This window comes from Rhineura floridana, chromosome 3, assembly GCF_030035675.1.
Source record: "Rhineura floridana isolate rRhiFlo1 chromosome 3, rRhiFlo1.hap2, whole genome shotgun sequence".
NCBI lineage: Eukaryota > Metazoa > Chordata > Lepidosauria > Squamata > Rhineuridae > Rhineura > Rhineura floridana.
The window spans coordinates 231,265,509-231,279,753 of record NC_084482.1 but is presented as its reverse complement, the minus strand read 5'-3'; positions in this window follow the sequence as shown (position 1 = coordinate 231,279,753).

The following is a 14,245-nucleotide window of genomic DNA, read 5'->3' as shown; positions in this document are numbered from 1 at the left end:
TTCTCTTAATTGTTTACAGGGAAAGTGTTCAGAGTAGGGTTGCCAGGCTTAGGGCCTGAGAATGTTCCTGTATCTTTAAGGGTAAAGTCAGCCAAGTGCAGGTTTTCTTGCAACATTATAATGGGAAAATCCACAAGGTGGAATTCTCCCTTCCCCCTGCACGACTTTTAAAGATACAGAAGACTTTTTGGAGGCTGGGCCTGGCATCTTCTGTATCTTTAAAAGTTGTGCAGGGGGAAGGGAGAATTCCACCTTGTGGTTTTTCTCATTACAGTGTTGCAAGAACACCTGCACTTGGCTGAATTTTCCCTTCTCCTAAAGATACAGAGTCATTCTCAGGCCCTGATCCTGGCAACCGTAGTTCAGAGGGAATCGGTTAACTGGCAGCCTGAGTTTGGGCAGAGGAAAATCTGATAAACTCTGAATGCAAGTACCCCCCACCCCTGCCGCTGCAATAAAGTATTTTGCCTGGTGTGAAAGCTCGCTGTTTCTCTTTGATGAAGAGATCTGTGTGATTCTAAAGCTTGCCAGTTTTCATACACGTTATTCATTGGTGGGAACAGAACAAATGCTGCCTTTGGCGGGGAGAGAGGAAGAGTGGGGGGTTCCTCCAAACTCTAAGAAAGGTCTGTAGGGAAGTGGCAGCCACGGAGCTGAGGGGCCGGTCTGGGAAGGGCGGTGTAGCCTGACAGGCTTGGCAGGGCCTCTTTGGCTGGACTTTGGCAGCCAGTCTGAAAAGGGCTTGGAAGACCACCCAGGCTGAGCCTGCCCCATTGTCCCCATTGAAAAGGGCCCGGGCAGGGATTATGAGGGGGGAGGGGCCTCCCTTGGTAGCCACCACTCCAGCCCCCCCAAGACAAAAGGCCCTTCCTGCTCAGTCAGGTACTGAGTTGGACCTCAGCTGGAAAAAGAAATGGAGCAAACGGCATAAGACCAAAGAATTTCTTTAGGGTGACATTTCTGAAAAGAAAAAGAAACTCGTCATACTGGGGACTTGAGCCACTGTCTCCTCTCTGGGGCCTGCGTGTGCGCCTGCGGCAGAAGGCTTGTTCTGGCGACTCAGTGATGTGGGGAAGCACTCTGTGCATGCTCAGGAACTCTTATGGCTGCACACATTCTCCCTTCGCTCTTGGAACCAAAAGCAAGTTTGGGTAGCTAAACTCAACTGTGGTTAAGCCACCCTGATGGCATCATTCTGCAAAGATCATCGTTACGTAACTTACGCTTTAGCCTCCAAAGCACTTGGCCTGAAACGTCATCCCAGCAATGCCGACAGGGACTTTGAAAGTTGGGCTGGCATTATTGACCCTGCATCTTGTTTCATTACTTGGAATTGTCTTTGTTTGATTGATTGTTTCTGCTGAGGCTCAAATGCAGTCCAGGCCCACGTGGGTGGACGGCTGAACCACGTAACAACCTGGAGAAATTGACGGGTTTTATCCTTTACATCCACACCATCCCTTCCGACTCCCGTCTGCAAACGCCCCTTGCGCCATCCCAAGCCCCCTCCGCGTTCGTGTGGCTAGCCACGTTGTACCCAAAGGCTTTCATTTGTTTGTTGACGTCTTTCCCTGTCCAAAGAAGTTACCCAATACATTGATTCAAACCATAAAACAGTGACTAACAGACACTAACAAAACCAGACTGTGATTCTACCCCCTTTGACGTGCCCAAATGTAATAACTCTCTGAAAGATATCGCTGGCTGCTCCCACCCCTTGGCCGGGCAGCGGCTCGGGGGGAAGAGAGCCAGCATTGCCACAAGGAAGCCCCTGGTCCAATCTCCGTGGCATCGCCTGTTATAAAAAAAAGGAGTGGGGGGCTCAAACAGTGGGCGGTGGAAAGTTCTTTTCTGTGCTGGGGAATCGGGCCACTCCTGGCCTCGGTGAGCCCACCGCCCTCCGGGCACGGGGCATCATCTTCTCCGCCTCCTTTGGGTGAAAGGCAAAGGCCCAGCTCTCCCCACTGCTCTGATCTCCTGTTGGGCTGGTTGTGGGCTGGTCTTCTGGCCTTTTCTGTGGACATAAAAATGGCAGGCACCCAAGCTAACATAAGAGCTTCAGGACTGTCCTGCAGCAGCTGCTGGACCCGGCCCAAGGGGGCCATCTAGTCCAGCCTCCTGTTCTCACAGTGCCCAGCCGGACAAAAGCATCTAGCCTTGGTCCATCCAGCTTAGTAGTGTCCACTCTGACTGGTAGCAACGGCTCTCCAGGGTTTCCGGCGGAGGTTTTCCTTTCCCAGCCCTACCAGGAGATGCAGCCAGCGGGGATTGACCCTGGGACCCACCGCATACAAATCAGGGGCTCTGCTCACTGAGCTAGGACAGCCCTCTCTCTCTTGTCTCGGTGCCCCAGTGGGAATCTGCAACAGCAGAGTTCTCCCCGCTTGCGATGCCCAGGCAGCCACTGATACTATTCGGGAGCATGCCTGCTCTGGCATGGTGCTGTGAAAAAGTATTTGCTCCCTGTCTGATTTTCTGCATTTTTGCATATTTATGGCACTGAATGTTGTCAGATCTTGAACCAAAACCTAATATTGGAGAAAAGGGAAGCTGAGTGAACAAACAGCACAAAATGTTGATACTTATTTCATTTCTTTATTAAAGAAAGTTAGGCAACACCCAATGGCCCTGTGTGAAAAAGTAATTGCCCCCCTATGAACTCAACCAAATGAAAGGGATTATTAGGGCCAGAAGTTTGACTATCTTGGTAAACAATCCGGCCTGCTTTGGGCCAGCCCTGCCCAACATAAACTTGACTCACTTTGGCCCTTGCCATCAGACTGAAGTTGGAAGCTCACCGGTTCCAAAGCCACATCATACTGCGATCAAAAGAAATTCCTGAACACCCCCGGAAAAGAGCTGTTGATGCATATCAGTCTGGAAAGGGTTACAAAGCCATTTCTAAGGCTCTGGGGCTCCACCAAACCACAATCAGAGTAAGTAAGTAAGTAAAGTTTATTTCCAGGGCCAAAGGCCAACGGACTACAAAATCTATACAGACCAACGTACAAGATTAAAATAGAATCTAATAAAAAACATTCTAAATAAATTACTGCTAAACACAAGACATGAGGTCACATTGATAAAATTTGCTCCATTGTTATCAGAGTCAAGGAGTCAGGGAACTTTTAAAATTGGCCCTTAGATTTCAGGCAGCTATGGTGAACAACGAAACATTGTATGTGATCTCAGGGTTAGAATCAGACATTAAAATTTTTATTTGTTCCTCAATTGAGATCGACCTGTCATAATGCAACCAATTCCTAAGAAATCTAATTCGAGGATTATGATATATTGGACAAAAGAATAATATATGGGGAAGATCTTCTTCAGAAGAACCGCAGATACAAAGCCTTTGGGCATTAGGGGTATCGGAAAGCCAACCTTCTCTAACTGCATTAGGCAGCGAGAAGAAACGCAAGGCAGTAAAGGCTTGTCTTAAAGCTATGGGGAGAGAGGATAAAAGGTAAAGTGAACATTCAGAGTCAAGCTTAAAACTCCAGAACCATGGAGCAACCTTGGAGTTGATGAGTGATAATCTATTGACTTTGTGGGAATGATGGAAGATGGCTTCTTGAAGGCGGATGGGGTTTGAGATCGAATTAAATTCCCAAGGGGAAATATGATAGTTACAGATCAAATTCCCTAGATTGTTAGTCCACAGTTTGGAAGCCAAAGGTTGAATAGTGCAGAGTTTTAGAAGTTTTTCGTCCGGAATAGAGTCAAACGATCTCAAAAACTTCATATGTGCAAAATGAATACGGGCAGAGATCTGGGGGGAGACCGGTCTCTGAACACATCATAGCAGCTGATGTTCCTTTTGGCAATGACAGTATCCGCCTAAGGAAGTCATTTTGAGAGGATTCTAAAGTCTTTAAATTATTATTTTCCCATCCCCAAACTGTTACGCCATAGAGCATTTGAGGAATCACTTTAGCTTTAAAGATTTTCAAAATAGGAGAAATTAAATGGCCTCCTGAAGTGCGGTAGAATTTTAATAAAGCTCCTATTGTTTTAGATACCAAAGTTTTGATGTATTGTATGTGAGGTTTCCAGGATAAGGTGTCAGAAAATAGTATCCCCAAGTATTTATATGTTCGAGACTGCACAAGCTGGGTATCAGCCATCTGCCAGCGGTGGCCTTTATATCTCTTTCCAAAAACTAGGATATTTGTTTTATCATAGTTTACTTTTAAGTTTTCGTTAGTGCAATAAATTTGTAAATTATTTAATAACCTTCGTAGACTAAGAGGTGTTAAGGAAAGGAGGACCATGTCGTCGGCATAGAGTAAGACAGATATTTTCCTACTGCCAACGGATGGTGGAAAAAATTGCGGGCCAGATAGAGCAGTGATGACATTGTTCAAAAATAAATTAAAGAGAAGGGGAGCTAACAAGCAACCTTGTTTAACTCCCTTCTCAACCCTTATTGGGTCAGATAGAGCTCCTGTCCTGCTATCTCTCACCAGAGCAAAGGTATTAATATGAAGTGCTCTGATGAGATAGAGTAGATGCGGATCGATGTTCAGATCATATAACTTGGACCATAATAAATAATAAACCACAATCGGAGCCATATTGACCAAATGGAGAAGGTTTGGGACAGTAGTGAATCTTCCCAGGAGTGGCCGTCCTGCCACAACCCCTCCAAGAGCAAGGTGTAAAATCATCCAGGAAGTCACGAAGGACCCCAGAACAACATCCAGGGATCTGCAGGCCTCTCTCGCCTCAGCCAAGGTCAGTGTTCGTGACCCCACCATCAGAAAGACACTGCAAACATGGGATTCATGGCAGAGTAGCAAGGGGGAAACCATCGCTCACTAAGGACATGAATGCTCGTCTAGAATTCGCCAAAAAGCACCTGGATGATCCTCAAGAGTTCTGGAACAATGTTCTATGGGCAGATGAGTCAAAGATGGAACTTTTGGGGCAACATGAGACCCATTATGTCTGGCAAAACCCAAACACTGCATTCCACATGAAGAACCTCATAGCAACGGTCAAGCATGGTGGTGGCAGTGTCATGGTTTGGGGATGCTTTGCTGCATCAGGGCCTGGACGACTTGCCATTGTTGACGGAACCATGAATTCTGCTTTGTATCAGAGAATTCTACAGGAAGATGTCAGGCCATCCGTCAGCTGAAGGTGAAGCGCAGCTGAGTCATGCAGCAAGACAATGATCCGAAACACACAAGCAAGTCTACATCGGAATGGTTGAGGAAGAAGAAGTTTGGCTGCAGTCATTGCTGCTAAAGGTGGCATAACCAGGTGTTGAGTGTAAGGGGGCAATTACTTTTTAACAGGGGGCATTGGGTGTTGCTTAATTTTCTTTAATAAATAAATAAGTATCACATTTTTGTGTTATTTGTACTCTCAGGTTCCCTTTTCCCTAATATTAGGTTTGGTTCAAGATCTGACAACATTCAGTGCCAAAAATATGCAACCACACAGGAAATCAGACAGGGCAAATACTTTTTCACGGCACCGTACATTAGAGGCAGCACAGTGACTAGTAGCCGTGGGCTGCCTTGACCTCCTGGGATTTGCCCTTTTAAAGCTGCCTGAGCTGGCTGCCCACTTCTTGAGGAGGCAAACTCCCTCTGAAGGCCTGTGAAGACCAACAGGTCCAGGAGCGGGGGGGGGGGGAAGGGGCTCCCAGGCACTGAGGGTGGAGAGGCTGGGATGGAAGGGGCTGCACACACGCTGGTGGGGGGGGGCTGGAACCCTACTTTTGCCTGCTGGAAAGACTGAGATCCGGGTCGCACTGATCATAGAATAGTAGAGTTGGAAGGGGCCTATAAGGCCATCGAGTCCAACCCCCTCCTCAACGCAGGAATCCAAATCAAAGCATTCCCAACAGATGGCTGCCCAGCTGCCTCTTGAAGGCCTCCAGTGTCGGAGACCCCACTACCTTTCTAGGTAATTGGTTTCATTGTCATATGGCTCTAACAGTTAGGAAGTTTTTCCTGATGTCCAGTCGAAATCTGCAACTTGAGCCCATTATTCCGTGTCCTGCACTCTAGGACGATCGAGAAGAGATCCTGGCCCTCCTCTATGTGACAACCTTTCATGTACTTGAAGAGTGCTATCATATCTCCCCTCAGTCTTCTCTTCTCCAGGCTAAACATGCCCAGTTCTTTCAGTCTCTCCTCATAGGGCTTTGTTTCCAGTCCCCTGATCATCATTTGATGTACACCGCCCAGAGAGCTTGCTATGGGCGGTATACAAATGGAAATAAATAAATAAATAAAATAAAATCCTTGTTGCCCTCCTCTGAACCTGTTCCAGTTTGCCTGCATCCTTAAAGTGTGGAGACCAGAACTGTACGCAGTATTCAAGATGAGGCCTAACCAGTGCTGAATAGAGGGGAACTAATACTTCACGCGATTTGGAAACTATACGTCTGTTAATGCAGCCTAATATAGCATTTGACTTTTTTGCAGCCACATCACACTGTTGGCTCATATTCAGCTTGTGATCAACGACAATTCCAAGATCCTTCTCACATGTCATACTGCTGAGCCAAGTATCCCCCATCTTATAACTGTGCATTTGGTTTCTTTTTCCTAAGTGTAGAACTTTGCATTTATCCCTGTTGAATTTCATTCTGTTGTTTTCAGCCCAATGCTCCAGCCTATCAAGGCCCCTTTGAATTTTGTTTTTGTCTGCCAAGGTATTAGCTATGCCCTCCAACTTTGTATCATCTGCAAATTTGATAAGAAGCACTCTTGCACCCATGTCCTGCTTGGGGGGGGATTAGCTCAGTGCTTTGAATGCACAAGGTCCCCAATGGCAGCATCTGCAGGTGGGGCTGCAAGAGACCCCTTGCCTGAAAAAACCTGGGGAGCGTCTGCCAGTCAGTGTAGACAATACTAAGTTAGATGGGCCAATAGATCTGACTCAGACAAGGCAGCTTCCTTGTCCCCATGCTGTGAGTTTCCCAGAAGAGGCATCCGTTTGGCCCTGAAAATTATCAAATAAAAAACAGTTAAAAATTAAAAACATGTAAAAGACTATTAAAATCAGCAGTGAACTAAAAAGAGATTTGAACACATAGAATCGTAGAATAGTAGAGTTGGAAGGCCATCGAGTCTAACCCCCTCATGTACATCAACATCTACATATCAGGATAGACTTCCCTAACCAAAAATGTTTTAAGCAGCTGTCAAAGAGAGTACAGGAAAGGTGCCTGCCTGATGTCAAGAGGCGGGGAGCTCTGAAGCGCAAGTGCTGACACACTAAAAGAACAATTTCTTGCAAGTGTGGAACGAGTATTAAGTGGCGTCTGTAACAGTGCCCGTTCCGCAAAGCAAAGCGCTGGAGTGGACACATAGAGGGTCAGGTGATCCCGCAAGTAAACTGGTTCTAAGCTGTGTAAGGGCTTTATATACCCACTGTATGCATTGTGGTTGTTCAATTTCTGTTGGATTTCACTGATGTCTTTTAAGCCCAGCTGAGCATTCCAAATGCAGTTTAAGGGCGAGATGTAAATAAACACAGAGGAAGGCAGGGATCTGTTCTCGATTGTCCCAGAGTGCAGGATACGGAATAATGGGCTCAAGTTGCAAGAAGCCAGATTTCGACTGGACATCAGGAAAAACGTCCTAACCCTTAGAGCCATATGACAATGGAACCAATTACCTAGAGAGGTAGTGGGCTCTTCGACAGTGGAGGCATTCAAGTGGCAGCTGGGCAGCCATCTGTCAGGAATGCTTTGATTTGGATTCCTGCATTGAGCAGGGGGTTGGACTTGATGGCCTTACTGGCCCCTTCCAACTCTTCTATGATTCTATGAAACATTTGCAAATAAACGAATATAAACCCTGCACGTCTTTTTCTGTCTTTTGGCCCGGGGGGGGGGGTCCAGAGGACTGCTCGCTCCCCAAAGAACCAGTGTGAATGTCAGGGTCTTCCTTGGAGGGCTTTTTGCGGGATGCCCCCCCCATACACACACATTTGGAGGTGAGGGTGGGGGTTACTGAAGGGCCTTGCCTGTGTTGGCACCATGTCATCACCACTGCCCCACCCACTGCATGGCACTCCCTCCCCAGGGATGTTTGTTGCCACTCGTCAGCCCTCTTTGCATTCTCTGGTGTAATCTAATGGGAAAGAGTTTGCTTTCTACTGACGCGGTGCAGGTTGATCAGGGCTCTTTCTGGCTTCTGCTGCCTGTTGCTATCCATAGTTTTATACTGTGTATTGATTTCACGTTGTTTTGATCATATCTTTTATTTATTTCATTTTTTCCAAGCAGCTGCCTTAGTTTTGGGGCAGGCAGGTGGGGGGCAGGAGGGGGTGCTGGCTGCCACAGCTCTGCCCTCCCTCCACTCTCAGAGGCAGTAAACGCCTCTGAATGGCGCCAGCTGCTGAGAATTACAAGTGATGGGGCGGGGTTGCAGGTGTGCTCAGGGCCTACTTGCTGCAGGCTTATCATAGAATAGTAGAGTTGAAAGGGGCCTGTAAGGCCATCCAGTCCAACCCCCTGCTCCATGCAGGAATCCCCGTGGGCATCTGGCTGGCCCCTGTGAGGACAGACTTTGCTGGACTCCGATGGGCCCTCTTGGGCCTGGTCCAGCTGTTGCTGCAGGTGGGCCCCTCTTCTGACCACCTTACAAATGACTCACAATTGCTCCCAGACCCAAGCTCCTTCAAAAGAAAAGGCACGTGGGACTGCTCTCAGGAGAAGAAGAGACCTTTTCCTCTAGCTGGTGGGGCTGGTTTTAATTGGGGGGAGGTCCTGGGAGGGAAGTGGTCGCCTGAGGTTTTAGCGATGGAAAACTGAATAAATCTAAGCAGAACAGAACAGACTATCTCGCCTTCCAGTCTGCTTGAGGAATTTGGTGTAACATGAAAGCTTGCTCATATTTTTGTCTGACAAAGAGCTCTGTGTAATCCACAAATGTGCCAGCGAAAGCTGCTTCTAGCTTACCTTCCTTTTTATCTTTTCGTTTTTTGAACACCTCAAAGTGCAGGAAAAACCTCATAAGGAATTTCATCCCAACATCATGGTAAAGTACACAGAAATAAATGTATTTTTGCTTAATTTAATGGTTACTTTTACAACAAAGAAAAACAATCAAGACAGCACTCTTGAAACGCAACAAGGTGCTGCTTTCCCGCTGGGGCTTTGCTGACTGCAGACATCAAACCTCCGGCTTGCGATGTCCAGACTCAACTCTCAGGTTTAGTGACAAGAATTGCGTTTGGACAATCACAAGCCAGGGTTCAGGACAGACGGGGGGGGGGCAGGGAGGAGCTAGAATCCCAGGGGGAGAAGGCATTGGGAGACATAAAGGGGGGTGGCCTCTTCTTCTCTGGAGGTATTTAAGCAGCTGCTGCTGGGCGGCCTCCTGCTGTGGGGCTGTAGTTGCATCTTGCATTGACCCAGGGGGCTAGACTAGATGGCCTCCGTGGTCCCTTCTCACTCTCTGATTCTTTGGTGCCTTGGCCTGAGTTCCACACACAGCTGCAATCTTTCTTTTCAGTATAACTGCCAAACATCAATAACTACAAATGAATCAATAATTACACCGTTGCATTCCTCGCCACCGCAGACACATGATATACGTGGTTTTCCTGCCCCTTCCCAATAATTTCCTCACCAGCTGAAGTTCTGCCACTCCACCAAGAGGAGCATTTTGTACAGCAAAATAGTAGGCTGCCCCTCGGATCGAGTTGGGTGAAGTGGATTCGCGTCAGTCCTGTCCTGCTCTCTAATGGCTGAAGGGGGCTGCAGTAACCACCTGCGGCTATACCATAATAGTCAGCTATAGTCAGAGGAGGGACAGCGCCCTTTTCCTCCTGTTGCTCCTTCTGGGGATGCCACTTGCCAGGCAGGGCATCTGTTGGCAGATGCTGTGACTACCAACCCTTCCTCCTCCTCCTCCTCCTCCTGTTCCATGTCGGGAGAAATGGAAGAGAGCCTTGAGTTGGGTACTCTCCCGCAGGAAAGTAGGAAGCTGCCTTCAATACTGAGCCCAACCCTTGCTCCATCTAGCTCAAACCAGTGGTTTCTGGTCGCTCCACATTAGTGGGGCAGCGGAATCCACTCCGGGTTTAGTTGCTTTCAAGACAGCTCCTTGAAAGGTCAGACTAAAAGCCGGAGTGGATTCCACCCACTGACATGGAGACGCCACTGCTCAGTCAGTACGGTCTACACTGACCGGCAGCCTCTCTCCAGGGTGTGTCAGGCAGGAGTCTCTCCCAGCCCTGCCTGAAGATGCTGCCAGCGGGGTCTGAAGCGGGGGCCTTCTGCATGCAGAGCAGGGGCTCTGTGCCCCTGGCCCACGTGACTCGCACTCAAGGCAGTTCAGAGGAGGAAAGGCACTGAGCGGATTGGCTTTGGCAAGTCGATGTGTTTCTGGCGGGGGGGTCTCTTTGCTGCCAGGATGTGACCTAGAGACGGAGCTTTGGAGGGGCACCCCTTGGAGGCCATCTGGCCCGGCCCTTCGGCACTGCAGGAAGTCCAGAGGCAGAGCCTCCCCACGCCAGAGGGCTGCCCAGCCTCTGCCTGAAGGGGCCTCTCCTGCACCACCACCTCTCCTGGGTGAACCTGCCCAGGCCTTCAGTTTCTCCTCCTAGGACAACCTGTCTGTCATATCTCCTGGCCAACTTCGCTGGCCCCCTTTGCACCCCCTTCCAGTTTGTCTGCGTTCTTCCTAAAGTGCCCCTCCCAGACCCGGACTCGGGAACCCAGAACGTGAGGTCGGACCTCGCCAGAGGAGCGTGGAAACCAGCCAGCAGCCTGGAGGTCGTCAGAAGGGCTCTGCAGCAGCCGCAGCAGCAACAGGCCCAAGGGGGCCTTCGAGTCCAGCCCCCTGTTCACACAGGGGCCAGGCAGGGGCCCCAACGGGACGCCTGCAAGCAAGTCGGGCCTCCCCTGCGGCTGCCAGCAGCTGGCGACTGAATCTAGAGGCAGGCTGTCTCCTGCGTGTGTGTGCGCGCGGGTGCGAGGCTGGCCTTGCATCAGCTGGGATCCGGGCCGAGAGGGCGCCTCCTACGCCCCAGGGCAGAGAGTAGCCAATGGGGCACCCTACAGGTGTTTCGGGGCTCCCCACCACCCGCGGCAGCCAGCAGAGCCGATGGCCAGGCAGGGGCGATGTGAGCTGGACTCCAGCAGCACCAGGAGGGGCCTGCAGGACTCCCGGTGGGGCTTGGAGCGCCTCAGGGCTGCGGGGCGTCTCACACACGTGCATCCACGCACGCACAAGGGAAGCCAGCCCACAGTCGGGCGACTCCTTGCGCCAACTGCAAGGCCGCCTCCACAGCCTCCTTGCGCCCACGCGCTCCCCGCCAGAGGCAACTCCTCACGCGGATTGCAGCCGGCGAGGGCGCCGGACAGGAGCGGCTCGCGGAGCTGTAGGGCCAGTGCGCATGCGGAGGGGCGGGGCGCAGGGGCTGCTGCCGGCGAGCGCATCAGGCGGCCCGTCTGTCCGCGCCTCCGCGCCGCGCTCTTGCACCTGCGTGGGCCCTCTTGCGTCGGCTCCCTGTGCGGCATCCGGCCGGCCGCTGTGGGAACGGGCTGTGCGGGGCATGGAGGGGCCCCCTTTGGCCGGGCCCTTCAGGAAGGGCAGCCCGAAGGCGACGGAGCAACTCCCCACGAGGAAAAGCCGAGGAAAACTCTAACCCGGTGTGGAGGAGGGCGACGTTTCCCCCCTTCCTCGTAATCCCGGGACTCCGAGGGCCCCTCCCAGGGCGCTGAATGTTGGACGATTCAGCCAGACAAAAGACAGTCCTTCTTTGCCCCACGAGATGGGGGGGGTCACGGGCTTCAGATGATGTGCGACCACCGCCCTGAGCTCCTCGGAAGATGCTGCGCAGGTCATTAATATGAGAAACAAACCTATAAACAAGGCACAGGGAGCCTCCATGGTCAGGGGCAGTCTAGCTCTGAGGATCAGCCCCGGGAGGAAGGGGCGTGGCGTTTGGCTGCTCCCGGCGGGCCTTTGCTCTGGCCAAACGAGCCTCCTGGGCTATTAGCCCCATGCGGCGCTGGGCCCCGCAACCTCCCTGCTCGCCCCCCCCCACCGCAGGCCTGTAGACTCGCCATGTGGCACCGAGAGAGTGCGGGCATCCCAGCCGCAGCGCCCCCCTTCCCACGCGCGTCTCCCCATCACACCCCCCTCCAAAAATGTTACACAATTATCATCAGCCTTTGCTGCAGGATCCATGGAAAAGAGCTGCAGAAATTGTCAATAAAGCCAGTGGGGAAACTCCCCGCCCCCAAAGAATTTGTAAAAGGGGACCCCAAATCCTGCCATCCTTCACAAGGGAGTTTGGGGCTCTCTGTGTGTGTGTCTAATGCAAAGAATTCTCTCCCCCACCACAGCGAGTGGTAGCCAAACAAGTTCTACTCAAAGTAGGCCTGCTAAAATGAATGGAGCCACGTTAGTCATCATGTCCATCCGTTTCAATGGGTCTACTCTGAGTAGGACTGACAGCCCGCGTCTTTGAGGAATCTGCCCGCTTCGTGTTTATTGGGGTTGAACTCCTCTCCCCCCCCCCGGGACACACCTGCCGCCGTGATTGGGTGAAAGCCTTTCCCGACGCATGTCTGCCCCCCCAAACTTTTGGGAACTCTCCCCTCCCCAAAGCCTCCTTTCCGCTTGAGCTGCCGATGGGTGCCCCCCGCCCCAGCGACTGGGCTATGCTGAGCTGGAGGTGTGTGTAGGGGGCGCCTCCTGCCTTTCTCCGGGGCGGCACTTGGGGAATGGGCTGGCATTTGGGCAAGCGGGTCCTCCTGGCCGCTGCTTTGGTTCCGTCCACTCCCCCCAACCCTCCTACGGCCGCCCCCCCATCCCCAGTTCTTCCCTCCAGGCGTCGCTTCTTACTTCTCTTGCGGGTGCTCCGGGGCGCCCATCTCCCCCAGAGGTCCTGGTTGCTGCTGGTACGGCCTCCCGGTGGCATCAAAGGGTCTCCGTAGCTCCCCGAAAGGCGCCGTCGCTGGTCCCCAAGTGGGCTCCTGCCCCCCCTCGCCGCTGTTCGGCCCTTCAAAAACTCACCATCGTCCAGATCCTTGCCCCCCCCCCAATCTGCCCCCAAAGACCACAGGGTTGGTCCTCAGTTGCAGGAACCTGTGCTGGGGGGGGTGTGGAAAGGTAATTTTTTTGGCATGGCTCTTCTGGGCCGCCCCCACCCACCCCGAATTCAATAACTCCATTGCAGACCCTCTTGACCCAGCAGTGTCAGAATCCTGCCCCATCTCAACTCATGCTAACCCCCAATTGCATCCTCAGCTGACCCTCCCGCTCCGTGGGTCCCACTGCAAAAGTTATTGCAGGGTCTCAATCATTAGGGGGTTCATTAGTACTAGTAATGAGAATGATGGCTTGCCTTCCTCCTCCCATATTCCCCCCTCCCCAGTCTTCACCCCTGAACCCGCCTTTCGGGGGTCTTGGCGATGCCCAGGCGCCTCGCTCGCTCGCTCCCTCCCTGTGGCTCGCCTTCCCTCGCCTTCCCCTCGCCGGCTTCTGTCTAAGGGCCTGTGCAGCTGTGCCCACAATAGGCCCAAGATATGGGAGGGAGGCAGGGAGGGAAAGCGGCTGAATAGGGGGCGGCTGCCTCAATGGGGGAAAGCCCCCTCCCTCCCACCCATGTGCAGGAGAAAGGGGGAAGAGAGCAGGAGAGCCACCCAGGGCGATGGGGGTCACCGTGGAGATGATGGGGGATACAGTTGCTGTGGTGATGGGAAAAGATGCCAAGAAAGGCCCTGGGGGGGGCACGAGGGTGAGGGAGGCCGAGGACCCCCCAGTGGGTCAGGGAGCACCCACACAGCCTCTGGCCTATCCACCCCCTTTTATGCCCCCCCATCCGTTGCCCTGGGTGATGCGGATTTCAATGGGAGGTAGCAAGAGCCGGAGGCTTCAAACAGGGCCCAGAGAATAGGGGCTGGGGGGGAACAGACCCCCGGCTAATCTCCTCCCCTGCCTCCCCCTCTCCCCTTAACCCTAATCCCCCTCCCTCTCCTCCTCCCCCCATCAATTCAACCGCCGGCACAGAAAAAAGAAAGGGGTCTGCAGCGCACAGGCCCGGAGGAGGAGGGGTGGGTGGGCACAGATTGTGGAAGTAATCAAGCCCGTGGGGTGGGGGGCGGGGAAACTGGCCTTTGGCACCCTCGACTGATACCATATCACAGTGTGATGGGCAGAACCAGGTCAGGCTCTCATCACTCACACACACAGACACACATGAACCCCCCCCCCCCCGCAAGAAGGAAGACAATTCTTCCTTGGGGCTGCTGCTCCTT